We start from the raw sequence: 24,589 nt of genomic DNA, 5'->3' as shown, positions 1-24,589 counted from the left end.
ATGTCTCTTGATTTTGGAAGGTAGAGGGTGGATGTTATATCTGAGAATATGAAAAGAGCCCCCATCTTCATTAGCTTGGGCTTCTGTAACAAACATCACAGACTGGGGTGGCTTAAACCACAAACATTTGTTTCCTCACAGTTTTTTGAGGCTGGGAAGCCCACTATCAAAGTGCCAGAGTACAGGTGCTTGGTGAGAGCTCACTTCCAGCTTGCCCATAGCACCTCCTTGCTGTATCCTCACACAGCAGAGAGAGAGATCTGGTCTTTTAATCCCATTATGAGGACTCCACTTTCATGATCTCGTCTAAACCCAGTGACCTCCAAAGGCCACAACTCCAAATACCATCTCATGGCAGATTACAACTTCAACATATAAGTTGGGTGGGGGGTACGTTTCAGTCCATAGCAACCCCATTGTGAGACCATTTCATTTACAGTATGGATCCATGCATGAACACCAAAGACAACATCATAATAAGGTGCTGGTCTCTGTGTAGCCATGTGTGCATGTTTGAATGTGCTCACTCACTGCCTGCATTTTCAAGCAGAACACAACACTCAGTAGAGAGCTTCCTTACTGTGCTTGTTTATGAAGCAAGCACTTTGTTCACTTAGTACAATTTAATATTCTTAATGTGCACTTTGATTCTTTATGCCTTTATCTTTGTTCTGAATTTCAGGGGAGTTTTCTTCTTTGGGGAACATTAGCTTTCCAGTGGATACCATTTCTGTTCTGCCTGGGGTATTCTGTTTCATCTTGTTCAAGTGCTGCTTTTGTTCAAATAGCCTTTTTGACTTGGAGATTTTTTTTTTTAATCAAGCGTTCTGCTCACTTTTTCTTTTCTAATCCCATGCAGGGAGTATGGATTAATTTATTTCTTTCCTGGCTCTCTTCTAGTAATTTTGAGTTAATCTTGGTCATACATGCTAAGCTTGTGTCTCACTGGTATTTTTCCAAATTGTCCCTCTCATTAGTTTATGGAGTAAAAGTCTTTGATGACGAGAAGGAGGAGGAACATTCACGTAGCCTTGTATTTTTGAGGCAGCCCCTCTTTTACTCCGGAGCAAACTGAATGGCATGGGAACAGGAAGACCAAATATTTCAGGTAATTCAGGTGAGTCCAAATAATTCATGCATAGTATCATCAGACTGGTGTTTGTCTCTACTGTTTTTCCATGCAAACATGTCCACTTCTCCCTGTAGAGCACTGGGACCTGCCACTCCTTCCACAGCAACTCACAATAACCTCTATTACTGTTACCTGAAAATCTGAACTCTTTGCACTCAGATATTGGGGAAAAACACTTTTTATTTTTATTAGTTATATTAGCCCTATATCACCTTGTTTCTATGGTGAATAGCACACATTATATAAAGACAGGTCACAGTGGGAAATAAAAACCTGAATGAATTTGTTTCATGGGCCCAATGTTATTTAAAAATGTATTCAGTGGAATGAAAAGTTCAGCAACATATTTTCTAGGAAACTCCAAGGTGCGCACAGAGTCATAGAATATCAAAGCTGCTTTTACATGTGTGGAGATTAAGGCTCAGAGTAGTAAGGTGATTGGATTTACATCAAGCAGTGAATAAGTTGCTAATACAGCATATTTTTTACAGGCCACCAGACTTCAAGTCCACGGTTCCTTTAATCTGGCAGAACGTGTGACCTGTGCACTAACACAGGGCCCAGTGCCCAGAAGGGACCCACACTCGGTGTAATGCTCTGCGATCACTGTCTTGAAATTCTTAATATTTTTTGATAAAAGAATCCCCACATTTTTATCAGTATTACATCAGAACTCTACTGCTTAATAAAGTGAGACATGGTGTTTATTGTTATCTTTTAATTGTCATTATTACTAACTACATGTTTTCTATGTAAGAATATCCAATTTGTTGCACCTAAAAATCAGAGTGGGCGTGCCCTTTGAAAATCAGTTAGAGCCCTCTGAAATGAATTGGGATCTTCCTTAAGGAGGGAAACAGGAAAGAGAAAGAAATTCATGGACATTCTATTCTGTGCCAGGCTCTAGGCTAAACACTTTCTGCACATAATTTCTTTTATTCCCACAGGAACAGAGATTATAGTAGCTCTTCAGCGTGTCCTATTGAGGGGATTTGTCCTTGCACCAGAGAACTTTTATTTTACTTTACTTTATTTTATTATGTTTTCCTCACCTGAGAATTTGTTTATTGACTTGAGAGGGAGAGAGAGAGGAAGGGAGGGAGCGGGGGAGAGGAGAGAGAAACATTGATGTGAGAAAGAAACATCAATTGGTTTTCTCCAACCCGGTACTGTACACACAACCTAGGTATATAGCCTGACTGGGAATCAAAGGTCCCACATTTTTGAAATACAGCAGGATGCTCCAACCAATTGAGCCACCCAGCCAGGGCACTCCAGAGGCACTTTTAATATCTGTTGCCTGCTGCATGTTGCCTTCCAGGTTCCCACTCTCTACTTTTTTCTGAGGCCATCTTGCAGGTGTCCTCTTGATGCCTGGCAGCATCCAGGGAGGACAAGGGAGAACTCTACCCCATACTAATAATGGGGTCCAGCTTCCTGTCACTGCACAAGAAGGATCGGAGAGTGAGACAGAAAGATTTAGCAAAGCACTGTAGATTGATTAAAACAAAAGTATACACTCAAGAAGTGAGAGCAGGCAACCTCGGAAAATGAGAAACCCTGGTGGGGTCTGGGTGGAAGGTTTTTATTAAATGTAGGCATCACTCCTCACCACCTGAGGGGTGGAAGTTTAGGGTGGTCTTTGCTTCTGACGCTGGTGGGGTAACTGCCAAATGGGCTTGTCCTTGTCCCTCCTCTCCAGATAGAGATTTTTATTTTGGTCCTTCCAGAATTGTCATGGAGATTGAGGGGTAGGAGGGCATTGTGCAGAGTGATCCCAAAACTGCAGTGCAAATTTATTATAAAGATATTACAGTCCCAGCTGGCGTGGTTCAGTTGGTCCAGTGTCATCCCTTGAACCAAAAAGGTTGCCAGTTCCATTCCCAGTCAGGGCACATGCATGGGTTATGGCTCCACCCCCAGTTGGGGACATATGGAAGGCAACAGATTGATGTTTCTTTCTTGCATTGATGCTTCTCTCCCTCTCTTTCTCCCTCCCTTTCCCTGTCCCTAAAATCAAAAAATTAATAAAAAAGATATTACAATGGCCTTGTGGGTCACTTTTAGGTCAATATGACTGCTGAATCTGCTTGAGATCAGTTTTTGTTTCAACTACAGGAAATTGGGCAGGAGGAAGAGGGAAACAGGTGGTCAATAAAGTCAAGTCCGAGATGTTCCAGCCATGGTAGAAAAGGGGAGGCATAGAAATGCAGACTCTCAGACCTTGCTCCAAACTTACAGAATCAGAATCTATACTTTGAAAAGATTCCTGGGTGATTCTGATGTAAGCTGAAGATTGAGAAGCACTGCCCTAATACATTAAGGAGGTTGAATCTTTTCATATGATGTACATATTATCGGAGTGTAACAATTCTGACTTTCCTGCCTCACCTCTCCCGGTGATGCCTGCTCACATCTCTGCAGATCTCCAAAGACAACTGGCCCTAATTTTGATGGACAGACATAATGAGTCTACATGTGTCTGAGGCTGGTCAGAGATTTTGTAATAGCTCCCTCTATTAATTCTAATATGTCTTCCTGGTTAAGAACCATAGGTAGACCTTAACCATTCTCTTGTAAATGAGGGAAAGGACTAACATGAATTCAATGATTTGTATAAGGTCAATCAGCTTGTGAGTAGAAGACTTAGAATGTAAATGTTGATTTACTGACTCCTAATCTGATGCCCTTTCCAAAACACTGTGTTATCTTCTTTGATGTCCTGTTTGTCACCACTCTGATAATATGTACATCACATGAAAACATTCAACCTCCTCAATATATTAGGGCAGTGCTTCCCAATCTTCAGTTTATATAAAAATCACCCAGGAATCTTTTCAAAGTATAGATTCTGATTCTGTAAGTTTGGAGCAAGGTCTGAGAGTCTGGATTTCTAAAAAGCTCCTAAATTATGCCATTTCTGCTGGCCCATAGATTATGTTTTAAATAATTAAAAATGCATTTTGCAAAGTTTGGCTTGAGCAGGCCAAAGTTGAGATGTGAAACCGCAAACATGTTGCATCATCAATAATGATGATGATAATAATAATTGCTTACATTCGTTGAGAAATCTGTTCAATATTCTTTGAATGTTATATAAGTTAATCCTCCTATAATCTTATGAGATAGGTACGATATCGACCCAGGGATGATTGCTTTTTGTGTACAACGAACCTAGTTTAAGTTAGAAAACTTCCAAATTAAGAAAGCACAACTTCTAAGCACACATTGATTTCCCTTCATTGCTGAACATGATAGAATACAAAAACTATGACACTTCTATAGTGACACAGTTCTAACCAATGAAAACTGAAGGATACATCTGTACATTTTTAAAAGTATTTTATTTTCTATGGGACTTTTATAAAAAGGATTACTCATCCTCTGAATTTATAGAGTCTACCGAATATACTCTGATTTAGGTAATGAGTTTGGGTCCCCATGATGAATACCCATATTCTGTCATCTCAATTCTATAGTCATGCTCATAGGAGCTATTAAGCTGTATAGCAGTTATCATTAACTGTTAACAGGGTAAAAGTGTGTGTGTGTACACATATGTATATACATACATATGCATATATAAACATGTATAAAATGTCTATATGTATATAACTTCAATGTTTTTCCCATTACTTTAGAAATTATGTGAAAAATTGTACTCAAGGCATCTTTTAAAAAATTTTTAAAGATTCTATTTATTTATCTTTTTAGAGGGGGAAGGGAGGGAGAGGGGGAGAGAAATATCAATGCATGGTTGCCTCTTGTGCATTCCATGCTGGGAACTGGCCTGCAACCCAAGCATGTGCCCTGACTGGGAATCGAACCGCAATCCTTTAGTTTGCAGGCACGCGCTCAATCCACTGAGCTACACCAGCCAGAGTTTCAAGTAATCTTAATAGGTGTGATCAGGCATGAAATACACATAGATGTATCTATAGGAGTGAATACTTAGGCATGTATGTGTGTAAATTTTGCCCTTCATTTTGAAAAATGTATTGAAATATTTTATCTAAATTATATTAGTAACCATGGGGTGGAATGAAATTTCATTATCAGGTAATATTGCAGTGTGACTTTTCATATAATTTTATGTTGGTTCAAATCAAAGAAAACTTAGTCCATAAAAAAGGACATATTGTAGTTATCTACCCAAGCCTAAGTTGGAAAACGCAAAACAATGTAATGTATTAAAATACTTAGGATATACTTTCATTACTGACTGACTTTCATTACTGATGTGACACAAAGCCATAATGCTTCCTATGTGTTGAAGATTTTGTCAACAAAAACTTGAAGCCAGCAATGTAGATTTTTTAAAAGATAAGTCAATTTGAAAAGACAAGGAAATAACCAACACTTGAATTTGCCTCAACACAAAAGCTTTCTAGTGTTTTCCAATAAGATTGCTTATCACATTGCCAGCCAAAAAATGCCACATATACATTGAGAGATCTGATGGTATGGAAAAGGCTGAACTGGATTGCGACTTAGAGAAAACAAAGAAAATACAGGCAGTGTTTCTGTAAAATCCATTAACTCCATAATTGATTATTTTTTTAATATTTTGAAATGGGGCATGAAGAAATAGCAGCTGAAATATTTGCCTTCAGCAAGAGCTGGAACTGGATAGCACCAATCATCTCTCTCCATGTAGAATGTGTCTAGTATTTATGTTCAATGCATATTAATGCCATAAAAGAATTCCTGTTTTGTGAGCCCCTTTTAAAAACTCAGATATTGTTGGAGTCTTAAAAAGGAAAGTTACTTGCCAAGCAAAACTTCCATAGGGAAAAAACAATCTTAGTATAGCGGACCCTTTATCTACAGGGGATACATTCAAGAACCCTAGTGATGCCTGAAACCACAGATAGTACTGAATCCTATATATACTATGTGTTTTCCTATACATACATATCTACGATAAAGTTTCATTTCTAAACTACAGACAGTAAGAGATTAACAACAGTAACTAACAATAAAATAGAATAATTATAACAATATACTGTAATAAAATGTATGTGGATGTGATGTCTCTGATAACTGATCTCACGGCTGAGACAACTACTAAGTGACAAATAGATAAGTAGTACACAAAGCATGGATACACTGGACAAGGAGATAGTTCACATCCCAGGACGGAAGGAGCAGGATTGCATGAAATTTCAACATGTTACTCAGTACAGCTTGCAATTAAAACATGAAAAAATTTTTAAATATTTATTTATTTATTTATACACAGAGTGGAAGAGAGGAAGAAAGAGAGGGAGAGAAACATTAACGTGTGGTGTCCTTTCTCATACCCCCTACTGGGGACCTGGCCTGCAATCCAGGCATGTGCTCTGGCTGGGAATTGAACCAGCGACCCTTTGGTTCACAGGCTGGCACTCCATCCACTGAGACATACCAGCCAAGGGCTAAAACATGAATTTTTTATTTCTGGCATTTTCCATTCAATATTTTAAGGCTGAGGTTGGCTGCAGGTAACTGAAACTACAGAAAGTGAAACCACAGGTAAGAGGGAGTACTGTAGTCTTTTATACAGTTGGAATGTCTGTAGTGCTTGATTATATATCTGGTATTCTATAGTGACATAGACTGGGTGGTTTATAAGCAAAATAATTTTATTTCTCACAATGTTAGAGACTGGGAAGTCCAAGATCAAGGCACTGGCAGATTCTGCTTCTGCTGAGGTTCAGTGTCTGGTGAGAGCTATCATCTTCTTGCTGTGCCTTCACATGACGGAAGGGACAAGGAAGTTTTTGGAGGGGTATTTATAAGAGCACTAATCTTATTCTTGAGGGCTCTGTTCTCATGACCTAATCACTTCCCAATGACACCACCTCCAAATACCATCACATCAGAGATTAGATTTCAACATATGAATTTTGGAGAGGCATAAACATTCACTCTACAGCAAGCCCAATCTATATATATACTGTTACAATAAAGCTAAATTGGTATCTTTGTGGTACCCTTGTAGATTGGCACCAGAAAATAACCCCTTTGGTCTTTTCTTGCTAGACCTATAGTATTATAGAATTCGTCAACTTCCTGAAAGCCTGAGCCTTGAATCACCTTTTTTAAAGAGACTTTTTGAAGAAATGGGAATAGATTTTGAAAATTTTGTCTATACAGAATTTTGCTAGTTTTTAAGTAAACGAGTTCTAAAGTGCTTGATAAAAATACTTCAAGTTAGCCCTGGCTGGTGTGGCTCAGTTGGTAGGAGTGTTGTCCCATAAACCGAAGGGTCACAGGTTTAATTCCCAATCAGGGCACATGCCTATGCTGAGGGTTTGGTCCTAATATGGGTGCCTGTGAGAGTAAATGTTTCTCTTCCCCTCTCTCCTTTCCTCTCCGTCTCTGAAATCAGGTGAGGATTAAAAAATACTTGAAGTTAAAATTATTTATAACTTACAGAATGATGTAACTTACAGTTGGGCTTAACTGATGACTTTCGGCCATGGAGATAAGGGAAATTTTTTCATTTAAAGTCCTACAATCACCATTATGGTTGCCATGGAAAAATTTTCCAGGTTTTATTGTTATTGTTTGTGTTTATGCCAAGCTTTCTATTCTACGGTAGGGGATTGGCAGCACACAACTCCACAAACTTTGTAACCTTGGAGAAATTCCTACCGGGTATAGCCTGAATACCAAAGCTTGATCAATTTCTCTATAGGCAGAAATGTGTGCATACCAAAAGCCATTACCAAATTACTTTGAAGATCTTGTTCAGACAATTTTGAAAGTGAAGCATGGGTTTATAAAAACTTCCTTAGTAAAATGGACAGTATCAACAGTAGAAATTCTAACAAAAGATGGATTTATTTGCTTAAGAACAAAGGACATGTCTGGACATGGTTTCAATTTCCTAGAAGAATCTTGGAGAATTCTGAGGCTTGTTGACACAAATTTACTCGCATCTGGCAAAGCTGCATGACTCAAATTGTTATTCTACATAATTCTGTTAGTCAGAATTGTTTTTATTCATTTTGTATTGTTGTTCAGGTACAGTGATCTCCATTTTCGCCCCACCATTCCCCCCACCCCACTCATCACTGCCTCCCAACCTCAAACCTACCCCCTTAGGCTTTGTCCATGGGTCCTTTATACCTACCTGTTCCTTCATGACCACTCCCCTTTCCCTCCCCATTATCTCCCTCTCCCCTCACCTCTGGTTACTGTCAGTTTATTCTTTATTTCAATATCTCTAGTTATATTTTGCTTGATTGTTTTTTTTGTTGTTGAGTAGGTTCCACTTGTAGGTGAGATCATATGGTATGTGTCTTTCACCATGTGTCTTATTTTACTTCGCATAACGCTCTCAGAATGGCCATCATAATCAAATCAACAAACAACAAGCGCTGGTGATGTTGTGGAGAAAAGGGAACTTTAGTGCACTGTTGGTGGGAATGCAGACTGTTGCAGCGACTGTGGAAAACAGTGAACAATTTCTTCAAAAACCTAAAATTGGAACTGCCTTTTGACCCAACAATTCCACTGCTGGAATTATACCCCAAGAATCCTGAAACACCAATCCAAAAGAACCTATGCACCCCGATGTTCATAGCAGCACAATTTACAATAGCCAAGAGTTGGAAACAACCTAAGTGCTCATCAGTGAATGAGTGGATCAAAAAAGTGTGGTTCATTTACACAATGGAATACTATGCAGGAGAAAAAAGAAGGAGCTCCTACCCTTTGTGACAGCATGTTAGTGTTTTTAACACTTGCGGCCATCAAGAGTCATTTGGTGACTCAAATTGCATATTTTGGCATCTAAATTTTAAACTATTATTTAAAACAAAGATATTCTCATTGAAATGAACTTTTAAGGAAAATTAAAACTAGTTTTGTCTTATTTTTAAAGCTAAATATTTTCATAAGTGAGACAAAAGATAGTTTTGTAAAATATGTTTATGTAAAAAAAACAATATAATTATTTGCATTTTCCGGAAGAGGGCAACATTTCTATCAGTTTCTCAGAGATATCTGCAAACCCAAAGAGGTTAGAAAACCCCAGCATTATATTTTCTTGTTTTAAAAACAATTTTTTATTTATTCAATAGTTTTACATCTAGACATTTACCCTGAGGAAATATTGAGAAAATTGTACAGAAATTAAAGTATCAACATGCCTATTATAGTGTTACTTATAATAATGGAAAATTAAGAGCAACTTAAATTCTCAACATTAGGAGAATGTTTACAAATTTATGGAATGTCCTTATGTTAGAATATTACATAGTCACTTACTATTATATTTTGAAACTTGTAAATAACATAATGAGATACTTATGGTATAATCTTAACTCAAAATGACATAAAAATCATATAGTGTATTTCAACTATATTAAAATTTATAGAAATATTTGGAAAGATGTTTGTTGAAATGTTAACAGTGATTATCTCAAGATGGTATGTTTATGAAAAGACCAATTTTTTTCTTTATACATTTTTACAAAATTTACAAGATGATTACATATGATTTTAAAAATCAATGTGGAGCCCTGGCTGAGGTGGCTCAGTGGATTGAGCACTGGACTAGGAACCAAAGGGTCACCAGTTCATTGCTAGTCAGGGCACACGCCGGGTTTTGGGCCAGGTCCCCAGTAGGGGGCATGTGAGAAGCAACCACACATTCATGTTTCTCTCCCTTTCTTTCTCTCTCCCTTCCCCTCTTTAAAAATAAATGAATAAAACCTTTTTTAAAAAATCAATGTGAAAAACATTAAAAAGAAAAAAGTAATCCACACAAGAAGGGTTTGGCAGTGCAATCTTCTTGTAACATGTTATTTTTAAAATCTTTTCAATTCCAGCAATAATATGCTATAAAGAAACAGTAATTCTGAAGATAAATTTTATTCATCCATTAACATTAGACAGTCATTTAGACACTGAAACATCAAGCTCTGATTTCTTTTTCAGGATTTTGTGACAGACTCATGAAATTCTGGTTTTCAGGTGCTGTATATTAGCAAAGAACACAGAGAAGTCATAGATTTTTGTTTGCTTGTTTTCAATGCAGGTTTAGAATAATTTGGAATTCAAACTCCTCAAATAACCTGCAGTCAGTTGCCACCGAAATATGGAAAGAAAAGTGTGGCAAGTATCTATTTTTAAATCACTGCAATTCTTCCTGGAGCATTTCCACTGAAAGCACAAAGGATATAGAAATCTAAGTTAAGCACATTTGGGAATACAGAAGAATCTCAAGCAACATAGTCTCTCATCAGCTAGATGTGTTCAGATAGGTCGGTAGAATTTTGCCTATGGCTATATGAGCTGTTTTGCCCAAGAGACATCAATTTCGATTCTCTCTTTGGGATTCACTGGTGTACAAAGTTCTTCAGAGGATTATTTTTCTCACTAGAAATACTTTCTCTTCTTTACCCACCTCACCACAACCACTTAAAACTCTAAGCCATTTATGTGGAATTTTCATAAAAGTTGATAGTGAAAGAGTCCAAAAACTGTTATCGAAGAAATGATATCACTAAACCATGAAGACACTTACTTTGTTATATAAGCATTTAGAGTGTGGAGAAGTATCATCTGATAATGTATGCCTCAATCTAAAGAAAGTATAATTCATGGGGGCACAATTATATATTAAAATTTAATAAAAGACATAAAAAATTAATTAACTTAAATCTCATGATAGTGTTGTCAGTGATTAACTTCAGGCCTTCACGTTCAGTTTCAATGTTAAAAATAACTTTATTTTATACTTTAAAAATCCTGAACTTGTGATTACGTTTGTATGGTGACAGAGGATTAGTAGAACTAGTGGGATGATCCCATTGTGAGTTATAATAATGTTGAATCATTATATTATACACCTGCAACTAATATAACCAATATATGATTGTATACCAACTATACTGATATAAAAATAGATTTTTAAGAAACCCTGATTTGATAATCTTTATGGGTCACAACTGCATAACAGTGGTACTTTAGTTATTAAAAACAAATGAACAGATTATCGGCCAAGATGGAGGCGTAGTTATGGAAGTCTGACAACCAAGGAGTTAAAGAAGACACATTCACCCCAACCTGTAGGAGGGGCAGAGTAGGGCAGCCAAGCAGCAAATACTCGCAGCAAGGTGGTGGCTGACGGACTGGGTGGTCCCACATTTGTGCACAGATAGCCCAGGAGGAACAATTGAGGAGCAAGACAGACAGCACAATCCAGGGCCCCAGTACAGGGAAACAAAGCCTCAAAACACCAATTGAAAACACCTGTGGGGGTTGAGGCAGTGGGAGAAACTCCCAGTCTCACGGGAGAGTTTGTTAAAACAACCCACAGGGTCCTGGAATGTACACAAGCCCACCCACCCAGGAATCTAGACCCACCAGGAGGGCCCACTTTTCTTGGGGAAAGCAGGGGGAAGTGACTGAAAGCCTGGAGCAAGCGCCATTGTTCCCTCTCGGACCATCCCCACACACAGTGTCACAAGGCAGCGACCGTGGGTGACCCTGCCCAGGTGAATACCTAAGGTTCTGCCCCTCACTACATAACAGGCATGTCAAGACAAAAAATGGCCCAAATGAAAGAACAGATCACAACTCCAGAAAAAATACAACTAAATGGCAAAGAGATAGCCAACCTATCAAATGTACAGTTCAAAACATTGCTAATCAGGATGCTCACAGAATTGGTTGAATTTGGTCACAAAGTAGAGGAAAAAATGAAGGCTACACTAAGTGAAATAAAGGAAAATGTACAGGGAACCAATAGTGTTGGAAAGAAAACTGGGACTGAAATCAAGGGAGTGGACCAGAAGGAAGGAAGAAACATCCAACCAGGAAAGAATGAAGAAACAAGAATGCAAAAAAATGAGGGGAGGCTTAGGAACCTCCAGGACCTCTTTAAACATTCCAATATCTGAATTATAGGGGTACCAGAAGGGGGAAAGAAACAGCCACAAGTGGAAAACTTATTTGAACAAATAATAAAGGAGAACTTCCCCAATCTGGCAAAGGAAATAGACTTCCAGGAAGTCCAGGAAGCTCAGAGAGTCCCAAAGAAGTTGCACCAAGGAGGAACACACCAAGGCACATCATCATTACATTAGCCAACATGAAAATGAAGGAGAGAATCCTAGAAGCAGCAAGGGATAAGGGGACAGTCACCTACAAAGGAGTTCCCATCAGACTGTCAGCGGATTTCTCAAAAGAGCCCTTACAGGCAAGAAGGGGCTGGAAAGAAGTATTCCAAGTCATGAAAGGCAAGAACCTGCATCCAAGACTGCTCTATCCAGCAAAGCTTTCATTTAGAATGGAAGGGCAGATAAAGTGCTTTTCAAATAAGGTCAAGTTAAAGGAGTTCATTGTCACCAAGCCCTTATGTGAAATGTTAAAGGGACTTATCTAAGAAAAAGAAGATAAAAATATGAACAGTAAAATGACAGCAAATTAACACTTACCGACAACCACATTTAAAACAAAAACAAAAGCAAACTAAGCAAACAACTAGAACAGGAACCGAACCACAGAAATGGAGATCACATGGAGGGTCATCAACAGGGGGTGGGAGGGGGAGAGAGGGGGAAAAGGGAGAGAATAAGTAGCATAGATGGTAGGTAGAAATATACCTTACAGGGGGAGGTAAGAATAGTATAGGAAATGTAGAAGCCAAAGAACTGATATATACCACTCGTGGATATGAACTAAATGGGGGGGATGTGGGTGGGGGAGGGGTGTGCAGGGTGGAGAGGAGTGAAGGGGGGGACTGGAACAACTGTAATAGTATAATCAATAAAATATATTTAAAAATAAAAACACAAACAAAACTATAATTAACATGATTTGTTTGATGTTTACATGGAATTCAAAGGAGTGAAGTGGGACAGATCAGGGCCTGATGACAGAATTTGGTGTTGCAGCAACTGACTGTGGGTAAGGTTTACCAATCTCTAAGGGAATTCAACTAGAACATTACTATCAAATGAAAATCAGTATATATTTCTTAGAATAGGCTCTTTTCTGAGCAAAGAGCTGGGTAGACAACTCACTGAGTCGTCTAAATACACAGGGAGATTTACAGAAGTGGTACCTGAAACATGGAGGGGAAGACCCAATAACCAGGAATGTAGGGGCAACAGGATAAAAAGTTAAGTGCAATTAAGGTCACTCAAAAGTCATGCCAAGGTAAATTATACTGTGGAGCGGGGGTGGGGGGTGGGGAACGAGGATTGAGAACTGAATGTTACAACAGAGATTCAAAGAGAGTAGAATAATACTGTTATGCACTGAATTTTGTCTCCCTCAATTTCATATATTAAAGCCCCAACTCTCATCCTGACTGTATTTGGAGATAAAACTTTAAGAAAGTAATGAAGTTTAAATGAGGACCAAAGGGTGTGGCCCTAATTTGACAGGTCTGGTAGCTTTTTAAGAAGAGAAATTAGACACAGAAGGTCTCTCTCTTTCTCTCTCTCCCCGCACTCCTCTCTGTCTCCATGCAGAGGAAAGGCCATGTGAGGACATAATGAGAAGGTGGCCATCTACAAGCCAGGAAGAGAACTCTCAGCAGGAATCAATGCTGCTGCAGATTGATCATTGGACTTTCAGCCTCCAAACTGTGAGGAAATATATTTCTGTTCTTTGAGCCACGCAGCCGGTGGTATTTTGTTATAGCAGCCTAAGCAGACAGCCCTGTGAACCTGAGCAGCTGGAGAGGAGCCAAAGTGGTCATTTATTCCATGGTGAGTACATCTGAAGTGCTGAGTTGGGGGCTCTGATCCGTGGCTCTTCTGGTTTATAGGGCCTGAGGGGCCTTGAGGCCATATTAGGTGGGTTCTGATAGAGCCAGGTTTTCAGTAACAGCATTCTTCTAACTCTGAAAACTGAGCACTTTAAAAAAGTTTTTATTTCTTGGATTTAAAGTGATTTCACGATAGACCTGAAGGTAACAACAGATAAAGGGATAGGGGTTAAAGCAATGTGGATATATTTTTGTGGTAGAGAGCACAGGCATCAAGGATATGAAAATGGAGAAAAGAAAATGCTGTTTGTGTGTCACACAGACAGAAAGTGGCACTGAGAACTTGCATAATGAGCTCCATAAGGATTAGATACTATAAAGAATGACAGAAATCCTTTGCTAAAGAATAGTTTTAAAATAGTTCTACTAAATGAAATTGGCACTCTGAGGAGAAGGAAATACAATTAGTAAAAGGAAAACTTTCCTTCCTTCCATAGATACAAAGGCACAAAGAACTCTGTTAGAACCACAATTGCAGCAATTCTTCCCAGAACGTCAGTTTTATGATTTACCAGAACCCATTCTGACCCTTAGAGAAAAGACTAACACCTTCTGTAATATCAGGACTTGAGAATCAAGGGCTAAATGAATACATACTCTTTGTAGAAGACCAGTCGGTGGAAGGAATAAAACTGGTGAGGGTTCTGGCAATCTCAGAGTCATGACCATGATACAAAGGCAATACATACTGCCTTTTGTAATGATGCTGGCATTTGTGGCTCATTTATTAGAAGTGTTTCTCTCCTAGACAATGGGATACCCTGTTCTGAGCCCACTACATTCCTCTAAGTACATGCATTTGCTCAGTCACTGATAAGGGGTGTAGCTGTGGCAAAGGATGAGAGATTTTCTCTCTGATTACCAAACAACCTATAAAAGGAACAAACTGGCATTTCTGTACTCTGGTTTACATGAGGCAGACTAAGTAGTCCAGACTAAAAGAAGGCCCACCAGTAAGACTGTGCAGTAATACAATATTAAAATTAAATATTATCATAATATTTCACCATATCAGCTTATCCTTCACAGGCATGAATTTCTTTTAAGAATGCACAAATGACATATCGAATAATATATTTACTGTATTTTACTGTGTATAATGTGGACCTTTGCCCAGACTTCTGAGCAAGAAATAAGGATGCACATTGTACATGGGTAGTACTAATTTGTTACCAGTACATAAAATTTCTTGTACCTTGTATCTGTTCTAGTGTTTTGAAATTATTTCTTATATAAAATTTCTTGTACCATAATATGTTCAAAAATAAATGTTAAGATTCCTTTATAATACAAAAAGCAAGTATCTAAATGTAAATTTAAAATTGAATTTAAAAATTAAAACAAAAGATTTTTTTTCTTGAAAGTTTGGGCCAAAAACTTGGGTGCACGTTATACACAGCAAAATATGGGTAACTAAAATGTCATTCATCTGCATAGTTTAATGTATATCATCATCCAGTTTTCTTGGGCTTGTCAACTAATGCTTTTTTCTTGGTGTTATTCACAACTTAAATAAATGTGTACATCCTGTTTCCTGTGCTCCTAAAAATAAATTGCTACCTTCTGATTGACTAGAGAGAAGAAATGATATTGCTTTGTTTACCACTTGTACTAGGTACAGTGCCAGCAGGGCATAGAACCCAAACAGGAAAAAATAGACCATAATATACTTGGTTTAAGATTGTATCACTATGAAATAATGTTTTATTCTAAGAAAGAGGCAACAAAAATAAATAAATCATCACTTTCACCTCTAGGCTTTTGTCTTGAATAGATAGAAGAATGACAGCTATGGGGAGGAGTTTAGGAGGGGAAGGGATTGAACAAAAAGGAAAAAGGCCTCATGGACATGGACAACAGTGTGGTGATTGCTGGGGGGAGCAGATGTAAGGAGACTTAATAGTAATGGGAAAAATACAATGAAATAACTTTTAAAAAAAGAAATAGACCAAAGCCCTGGCTGGTGTAACTCAGTGGATTGAGCGCGGGCCTACAAACCACATGATCACAGTTCGATTCCCAGTCAGGGCACATGCCTGGGTTGCAGACTCACATTAGGCAACCATACAGTGATATTTCTCTCCTTCTCTCCTTCTCTTCCCCTCTAAAGATAAATAAAGTCTTTTAAAAAAAGGAATAGACCAGATGTTTCTAGAATCAACCTAAATAAGAAGATCCATAATAAAAGTATCTTAATAAGGCTATTCTAGGATTTAGGACCAGGCAAGTTTCAAACTTCATTTCTTAATATTATCTGAAAATTGCAAATGGTATGCCATGCAGGATATTTCTGATACATACTACAGTGCTCTTTTTAAGAGTAGAGCTTTACATGGAAGTTCTTTACTCTGCACACTGTAAGTATTTTGCTAGTCACTTTGTATATATTGTTTTTGAACTTTACTAATGTTTTACATTTGTTAAATGCAGAATGTAAAATGATTTTCTAGGGCAGACATTTTTGTTTTACTGACTGGTGTTTCTCAAGTGCTTTAAACAGAGCCTGGCAAATATTTATTTGAAACAATTCAAGTGCTTTTTTCTTGTCCCAACTGAAATATAAGCCCTTCGAGGATAGAACCTTATATGAATGTTTGTAAGATATGCAATGTATGATACTATGTAAGGCATTAAAATATTATAATCATCATTATTCTATGCCTTTGTACCTCCAAAGTCAAGTACAAGCCACTAGACACATATGGATAATCAATAAATGGTTGTTAAGTTTTGGGGGTAACATATTCCTTCAGGAATCTAATCAAAGCTATACAGTTGCCCACCCCCCTTATCTGTGGTTTCCCTTTCCACAGTTTCAGTTGCCTATGGTCAACCACAGTCTGAAAATATTAAATGGAAAACCCCAGAAATAATTCATAAATTTTAAACTGTGTATTATTCTGAGTAGTGTGATGAAATCTCCTACTGAGCTGCTCAGTCCAGCCAGGACGCAAATTATCCCTTTGTCTAGCTTATCCAATTTGTGTATGCTATTTGCCCATTTGTCACTGAGTAGCCCTCTCAATTATCAGATCGATTGCTGTGGTATCACAGAGTTAGCATTCAAGTCACTCTTATTTTACTAAATAATGGCTCCAAAGCAAAAGAATAGTGATGCTGGCAATTCAGATATGCTAAAGAGAGGCCCTTAAAGTGCTTCCTTTACGGAAAAGGTGTGTATGTATAGGAAAAAAGATAGTATCTATCAGGCTCAGTACTATCCAAGGTTTTAGGTATCCAGTAGGGGGTCTTGATCATCTGGGAAGAAACAAGGCAGAATATTCCCAGAAAGCTAATTATCTGGATCCTGGGAAGGCGACCATAGAGAATCCACATTGCTCCTCCCCTTTCTCCTGAGAAAAAACACTGTGCCGGTGGTACCAGTACACTTTGCCGAGTGTCCTGCTCTTCCAAGGGTTTATTTTACCTGTTTTGTGGCAGTCACCTCACCCTAAACAAGATTCTAGTTTCTACATTCTTTGTCATCTGACATATGCTTGGAAATTGACTAAGTATATGTGTAAAACATGTCAGAGTCTATAAGTACAAATATGACTTGATAAAACTATTGGAAAAGAATACTGTCTTATTGCTGTTGCTCAGTTTTATTCTCAGCAATCTGTCAATCCTGATCTGGCATGTTCTGCCACTTCTGTGTACATTCATCCTTATGGCTCTTTGATAACTACTTTTTCTTGTAAAATTTTATTGTAAAGTCTAGTGCTCTCTCCATCTGCATGGCTGATGCAATATTTCCGATTCTAGAATGTTAAACAATGGAACATACTGTTTTAGTTAGAGGGAATAGAAACTCAAGTATGAAAATGTAGCCCCATATTTTTAAAGATAATAACTTATTTCTAACTTTCATTTATCAATTCCCAGCATTTATGGATCTCAGTGGTTTACAGTATTGAAATAGACTGTGTGCAACGAGAATTCACATATACAATAAAAGCAATGAATTTTCATCCACCAAACACCATAATCAAAACAAAGGCTGACACCCAGTAATATAAATTAATAGCAACCTTTAAAAAAAATTTGTTGCTCTGTTGCTTATTTCTCTCAACCGTGTTTCAAGCTCTTGTTGTCTTTAAAAGGATCTATGTATCCAGATGGGAGATAATGCATGAGATAAGATCAAAAGATCTTTCTTAATTCCGGTTGAAGCCAATCTGTTACTGTCCTTATTTTATCAGGAAACTTTGAGACAGAATGCATGACTAAATGAAGCCACATTGCGATTCCTCTGACCTAAAGGCATTTTGTCTCAATGAATTGTAAGTAGCTGACATTTCTTTAGTGTTGACCCATCTTTCTTTTTTTCTCACTCTACTAATAGACTCTTCTACCTGTACTAGACTGAATTTTCTACTTTTGAAAGTATACAAGGAGAAAAAAATTCTGTGCCTTGAAAAAGAAAGGAATCTAGCTATGGAAGGAACCTAAGTTTACCAAGAAAACAGAATTCAAACTTCAGTTAACCCTGCCAGTTTTGAAAGAATCACAGGTAATACTGGTGAGCTCCCTATGTACCAAGAATTCAGTGCTTATATTAAAGGAAGAAAATGGACTCTTTAGAATGGTGATGAAGAGTATGTCAAAATAAGGAAGTTAGGCCTTCTCTTAAAAAATAAGTGCTTCATCTTTTAAAGAAGTTTCCAGAAGGATTTGGAAGGAACCAACAAATCTGGAAACATGCGTTCTATTCCTGCCTGTGTGTGGTATTATTCTAGATACGTCATTCTGCCTTTGCCTGCCCTCTTCTGTAGAGGCATTGAGTCAAACTACATGACGTTTAAGTTCAGTAAGCCCTAAAACTCCTTGATTTTAAGAACTATAATTCTAAATAATTCAAGTATTAGACAGAAAGCTTGTGAGGATTTCTAACTTAGATCATTGTTACATTGATTTGGGCAAATTGTCATCCAAATTATATTCATCAAAATATAGCACTGATGGTATAATTAGCATAGTTAGACTTGTGTCTATTAGATGGATTTGGGTGGGGACATTATTATTGTATAATATATTATAAACTCCCTCAGAACATCTCATCTGATCCAAGTCTCAAGTAAAATTGAACTTCTGAACAAATCGTCCATTGTTATAAAGTGAACATTATGATAGAATAAATTATGGAACCGATAAGATTTCCCTCTTTGCCTTGGCTCCTAGAAAACCAGAGCTTACCTGTAATATATGTATTTATGGTATGCATATTTGTATTAACCTCATTCTTAGTTTTCATTTTATGTTACTATCTTTGATTTGCTCTTTTCCTCTTTTCTTCCTACATTTAAAATTTTTTAAATTGATTTTAAAGAGAGAGAAAAGGACGGAGAGAAACGTTGATTTGTTGTTCCACTTATTTATGCATTCTTTGGTTGATTCTTGTGTGTAACCTGACCCCAGGGATCAAACCGGCAACCAGGTAACCTTTGCTTATCTGGATGATGCTCTAAGTAACTGAGCTACCCTGCAAGGAACTGCCTACATTTAATTCATGCTGTCTTGTTTTATGGTTTGCATCCTTCTACACTACTTCAGCCTTTTAGGAACAAAGCAGGTTATAAATAAACAGCCTGTAAATGTAACCTGGATTAGTTCTTCACTGCTGTTGCTATAACAAATGGCATGACAGTTTGTTTAATGAGTTAAACAATGTAAATTGGTTATCTTACAGTTCCGTGGATCAGAAATCCAAAACAGGTCTCACTGGGATAAACACAAGATATCAGAACGGGTTGCATTCCTTTCTGGATACTTGAGGCAAGAATTCATTTCCTTGCTTTTTCCAATTTCTAGAGGCTACCTGCATTATTTGACTCCTGGCTCTTTTTCCTGTTTTACTTACTATTTTTAAAAATATTTTATTTATTTATTTTTAGACAGAGGGGAAGGGAGAGAGAAAGAGGGGGAAAGAAACATCAATGTGTGGTTGCCTCTTATGTGTCCCCTACTGGGGACCTGGCCCACAGCCCAGGCATGTGCTCTGGCTAGGAATCAAACTGATTCCTCTGGTTTGCAGGTCAGCACTCAATCCACTGAGCCACACCAGCCAGGGCGCTTTTCCCACTTTAAAAGTAAGCAACATCACTAAAGACCCTTGTGGTTATACTGTGCCCACCCAGATAATCTAGGATTATCTCCTACTTTAAGGTTCTTACCCTGAATCAAATCTGCAGAGTATGTTGTGCCATGTAAGGTAGCATATATGCAGATTCCAAGTATTAGGACATGGACATGTCTGGGGGGCCATTTATTACACTTACTACATCAACCCTGGCTAGTTATTAATAAAAGAAGGGGAAAATTAAAAGGAAACAATTAAATTTTTTTGAAACAACTGAATTTTCGTTCAGTAGTTAAATACTGAAATCTCACATGACATTTCCTATGAATCAAGAATGTTGCTGTTGGCCCTGACCAGTGGGGCTGTGTTGGTGGGGCATCATCCCACAATGCTAAAGGTCACTGGTTCTATTCTGATCAAGGCACATACATGCCCTGGTTGCAGGTTCAGTACCAGGTCAGGGCACATAGGAGAGGCAACCGATTGATAGTTCTCACATCAATGTTTCTCTTCCTCTCCTCCCTCTCTCCCCCCCTCCCTCCCTTTCTCCAAAAATAAATAAAATCTGTAGAAAAAAAAGAATGGTGCCATTGGTCGCAGTGTAAATGGGTACAGCCACTGTGGAAAACAGTATGGAGGTTCCTCAAAAAATTAAAAATAGGTCTGCCATGTGATCTGAAATTCCAGTTCTGGGTATTTGTCTGAAGAAAATAAAATCACTATGTTGAAGAGATAGCATTTTTCCTCTTTTCTGCCTACATTTAAAAATTTTTAAATTGATTTTAAAGAGAGAGCAGAGGACAGAGAGAGAAAAACGTTGATTTGTTGTTCCATGAAGAGATAGCATGTTTATTGCAACATTTTTCTTAATTACTAAGGGGTGGAGACAACATAAGTGTTCATGAAAAGATGAGTAGATAAATACAATATATGATATATAAAATATACATATATTTTTTTCAGAGAGCAAGGGTGGCTGAGCCGGCTCCAGGTGCACCTCGGGTGCAGGTGTGGGCATAACCAGTGAGGAAGCTGTTGGGTGACCTCACAGAGCCTCGGCCTCAGCCTCTTCATCAGAGAGATGGGCAAACGAGGGGATGTGCTCCCATGCCTGCCAGCATCTCAGCTGAGGGCTGGGGGGCCATGAAGCCTGAGGGAGGAGCATCAAGCGATCTTGTCGGAAGTCCAGAAGAAGGTGTTCCTTCAAGCCAACCCAACAGATGACACTGAATATTTTTGGACCAACTGGAGAACCTCAGAACATTCCTAAAAGAACCAACCCCCCCAGGGGGAAAATGAAGTGGTCTCTTTGAGGAATCAACACCTGTGCACACTCCACAGCATCTGAATGCACCTGGTGGGAAGACTAGTAACGTTTGGATCACCAGTAACCACCACTTTACCCTTGGCACACCCAAACAAACCCAAGGACCACATACTATTGTGTGAGGAAGACCAAAAATTAGACCTTAAAGCCACAACAAGCACCTTGCCCAGAGAAGAGCTGGGTGAGAAAAGTGGCCAGAGAGAGGCAGACTATGCTCAGGAGCCCCAGGCCACACCCACAGTTGACAGCCATTAGCTCAGATTGGGCCCACGGCCTTGATCTCACAACAAAGTCCTGAATCTCCCTGGAGGCCAATCCAGCATCTCCTTCTACTAGAGCAGCTATTGCTTTTCCTGTAGCCAGATAACAAACGCAAAAGATAGGACTTCAAATATAGTTTCTTTAGTCCGAAGGAACCGGGTCGGGGAGTGTCAGTATTGTTGAGAATCTGGAGCCACTGCTCAGGTTCCACTGACACCATGAGAGCCACAGAGGAGCTCGCCTTTCAGATTGCCGAGAAACATATCTTTGTTGGGGGGGGGATGTGACACCTTGGTGAACACTCATTTTTAATTTTGGATGTGAGAGGAAGTCTCAGATGGGCTGGGTGGGGAGCTGATGCAAGTCCATGGGAACGTGATGAAGTGGGGTCTTCCATGTCCTTGTTGCATCAGCAACATGACAACCAATTGGGTATCTAGAAATCACTTAACATAGTAGCAGAGTGTAAAACCTTAGAAAGAAATCCAGAAACGATGTTAAGCGTAAATCAAATAGTTGTTCTAAGTCTTACCCTTTACAGAGAGATTGTTACCCTAATCCTCTGTGGTGATCTGACAGGAATCTGCCTTTCACTCACAAGGGACTGGTTTTGCTATGAATTGTTTTTTTTTTTTCTCTCACTCCTAAATCTTGGCCTTTGCTCTTTACCAGAGATGTGGACAGTTCCTTTATCTGCTAGGCCCACTGATTTCTTCCAGACTAAAACTGTCCAGATACATCCAGGTAATTGGGTTATTTAAATCCTTCATGTGTCTTACTTTATTCCTGTTGACATTGGGTAGAAGAGATGCTGGAGAACCTTGGGTTCTTGGGTTTGAATTCTTTAATAATACCTACAGAGCTATTCTTAAACAGCAGCTTTACATAAGTGACTATTGACTGGTCTATTTCTGATGCGTTTCTAGGAAAAAGTTACTCAGGTTTACCAAAGAAGAAAAGTTTGCTTAGGCCACCCTCCATAAAGCTCTGCAGAACCTCTGGACTATATTCCTTTTCTAGAAGGGACTTGGAAACCTCAGGCTAGATTTACTAGTTTGGCAGCAAAGCCTCAGCTGGCCAGTGGAGTTGCTTTTCTCAGTCAGGCAGAAGTTTCTTGCATTCAGCCTCCTAAGGGTATAGTCTCCATTCACTCATGCTGGACCAACAGTTAACAGGAGAATGGGTTTGTGCGGAAGCAGCTTTTGTTATGGGTGCCTACAGAGAAAATGCCAGGTGGTAGAAATGTCTTCATCATTATTAAAATTGAGGAGAGAAACAGCTGTGTTTGGTTATAATCACAGTGGCTGAGACACTGAATGCCTGCAAGAGCTGACTGCCAAACCACACTTCTTACACCCAGAACATTAAGGGGATCTGTAGGTGGCTTTGTCAAACAAAGAGTTTCCCTCCTTTCAGTTGTCCTGCTGACTTCAGAGCCCAGAAATACTCATTCCGTGTGACTTTATCAAGTACTTCCTGTCTCCATGCTCCAAGTAGTCATTTTTAAAGAAATTTGTTTGGAATTCAGAGTATTTTTTTTTCAGATTAAAAACAGACAGTAACCAGAGGGGAGAGGGGAAGGGATAATGGGGAGAGGGGGGAAGGGTTTGCAGGAACAACTATAAAGGACTCAGGGACAATAACAAGTGGGGGTGGAAACAAGGGAGGGAGGTGGGGATGGGTGGGATTGGGGGGAGAGTTGGGGGAAAGGCAGAAAACTGTACTTGAACAATAAAATTCAAAAGTATTAAAAATGTTGTAAGTGGTGGTTAGCTTTTAAGCCCAAATACACTAATTTGTTTAACTTACAGTGAAATGTGCTAATGGTGGAAATGAGCTGCCACTTATAACTACATTTTGTTTTTTCATATACAAGAAAACGATTTGTGAATTCCAAATTGGGTTGCTAGGAAGAACCCTGACATTGTACTGCTGGCCCTTGTGGATTCACCCTCACTGTCAGCCGAATGACAGGAAGAAAGAACTCTAGCCCTGGCTGGTGTAGCTCAGTGGATGGAGTGCGGGCCTGCAAATCAAAGTATCACGGTTCGATTCCCAGTCAGGGCACATGCCTGGGTTGCAGGCCAGTTCTCAGCAGGGGACGCACCAGAGGCAACCATACATTGATATTTCTCTCCCTCTTTCCTTCCCTTCCCCTCTAAAGATAAATACATTTTAAAAATTTTTAAAAAGAACTCTAGCTCTGTCCACTGGCAGGGATTTCTGGGGTGGAGATAGGGAAACCAAAGATGGGAAGAGAGGCCTGGAGGGGTGAGGAAAACAAACTGCAGCAAGAACCTCTGGTCAGCAGTGACAACTCCAGTTTTTGCTCCTCATCTTTACCCCCTTTTCCTCCCTGGGGCTATAGGGATGGTTTAAAGTGCCTGCATAGTCTGGTCCCTGGGAGAAGCAGAAGAGGAGTTTCTGTTCCTGTGAGCCCAATGGGGATGGTCATCTGTATTTGGAAAATGCTCTAGACGCTAGGGCTGTCTGTATTTCGAAGATTCATTAACTATTAGCATCCTGTTCTCAACCTCTAGGCTGCACTGAGAAATTACCAGTCTGTATTTTTATCGAGCCTTAAAACTTTATGTGCATTTGGTGCTAACTTTTTTCTAGAGCTGTATCAAAAGCAACAAAACTAGTTACATGACAATGTAATTCTGATAAGAACATTTTGTTTTTTTTCACAAGGCAGAATTGGGTAAAACAGTTGAATTAAACTTAGTAATCATGTAAAAATAAATAAAATATACATACATATATAGAGTGGGGCAAAAGTAACTTTACAGTAAATCATATGGAAAATAATACAATAATTGAATAATACAAGAATAAACTTTGTTTTGCGTACTCACAACTGTAAACCTACTTTTGCACCACCCTGTCTATGGTGGTGCAAAATACAAGATTGAATATTATTCAGTCATAAAAAGAAGGGAATCCTGCTATTTGTGACACCACTGATGGGCCTTGAGGGCATTATGCTAAGTGAGATAAGTCAGACAGAGAAGA

General features: G+C 38.7%; 1 pseudogene; it reads left to right on the top strand.

The window, feature by feature from the left end:
• The first annotated feature begins 986 nt into the window (after positions 1-986).
• Positions 987-22,490, top strand: LOC118983068 (jupiter microtubule associated homolog 2-like; annotated as a pseudogene).
• Positions 22,491-24,589: the final 2,099 nt, after the last annotated feature.

Source organism: Sturnira hondurensis, unplaced genomic scaffold, assembly GCF_014824575.4.
Source record: "Sturnira hondurensis isolate 20B ecotype Veracruz unplaced genomic scaffold, ASM1482457v3 Scaffold0002633, whole genome shotgun sequence".
NCBI classification, from domain to species: domain Eukaryota; kingdom Metazoa; phylum Chordata; class Mammalia; order Chiroptera; family Phyllostomidae; genus Sturnira; species Sturnira hondurensis.
The sequence above is the reverse complement of the archived record's forward strand: the minus strand, read 5'-3'. Positions and strand labels throughout refer to the sequence as shown.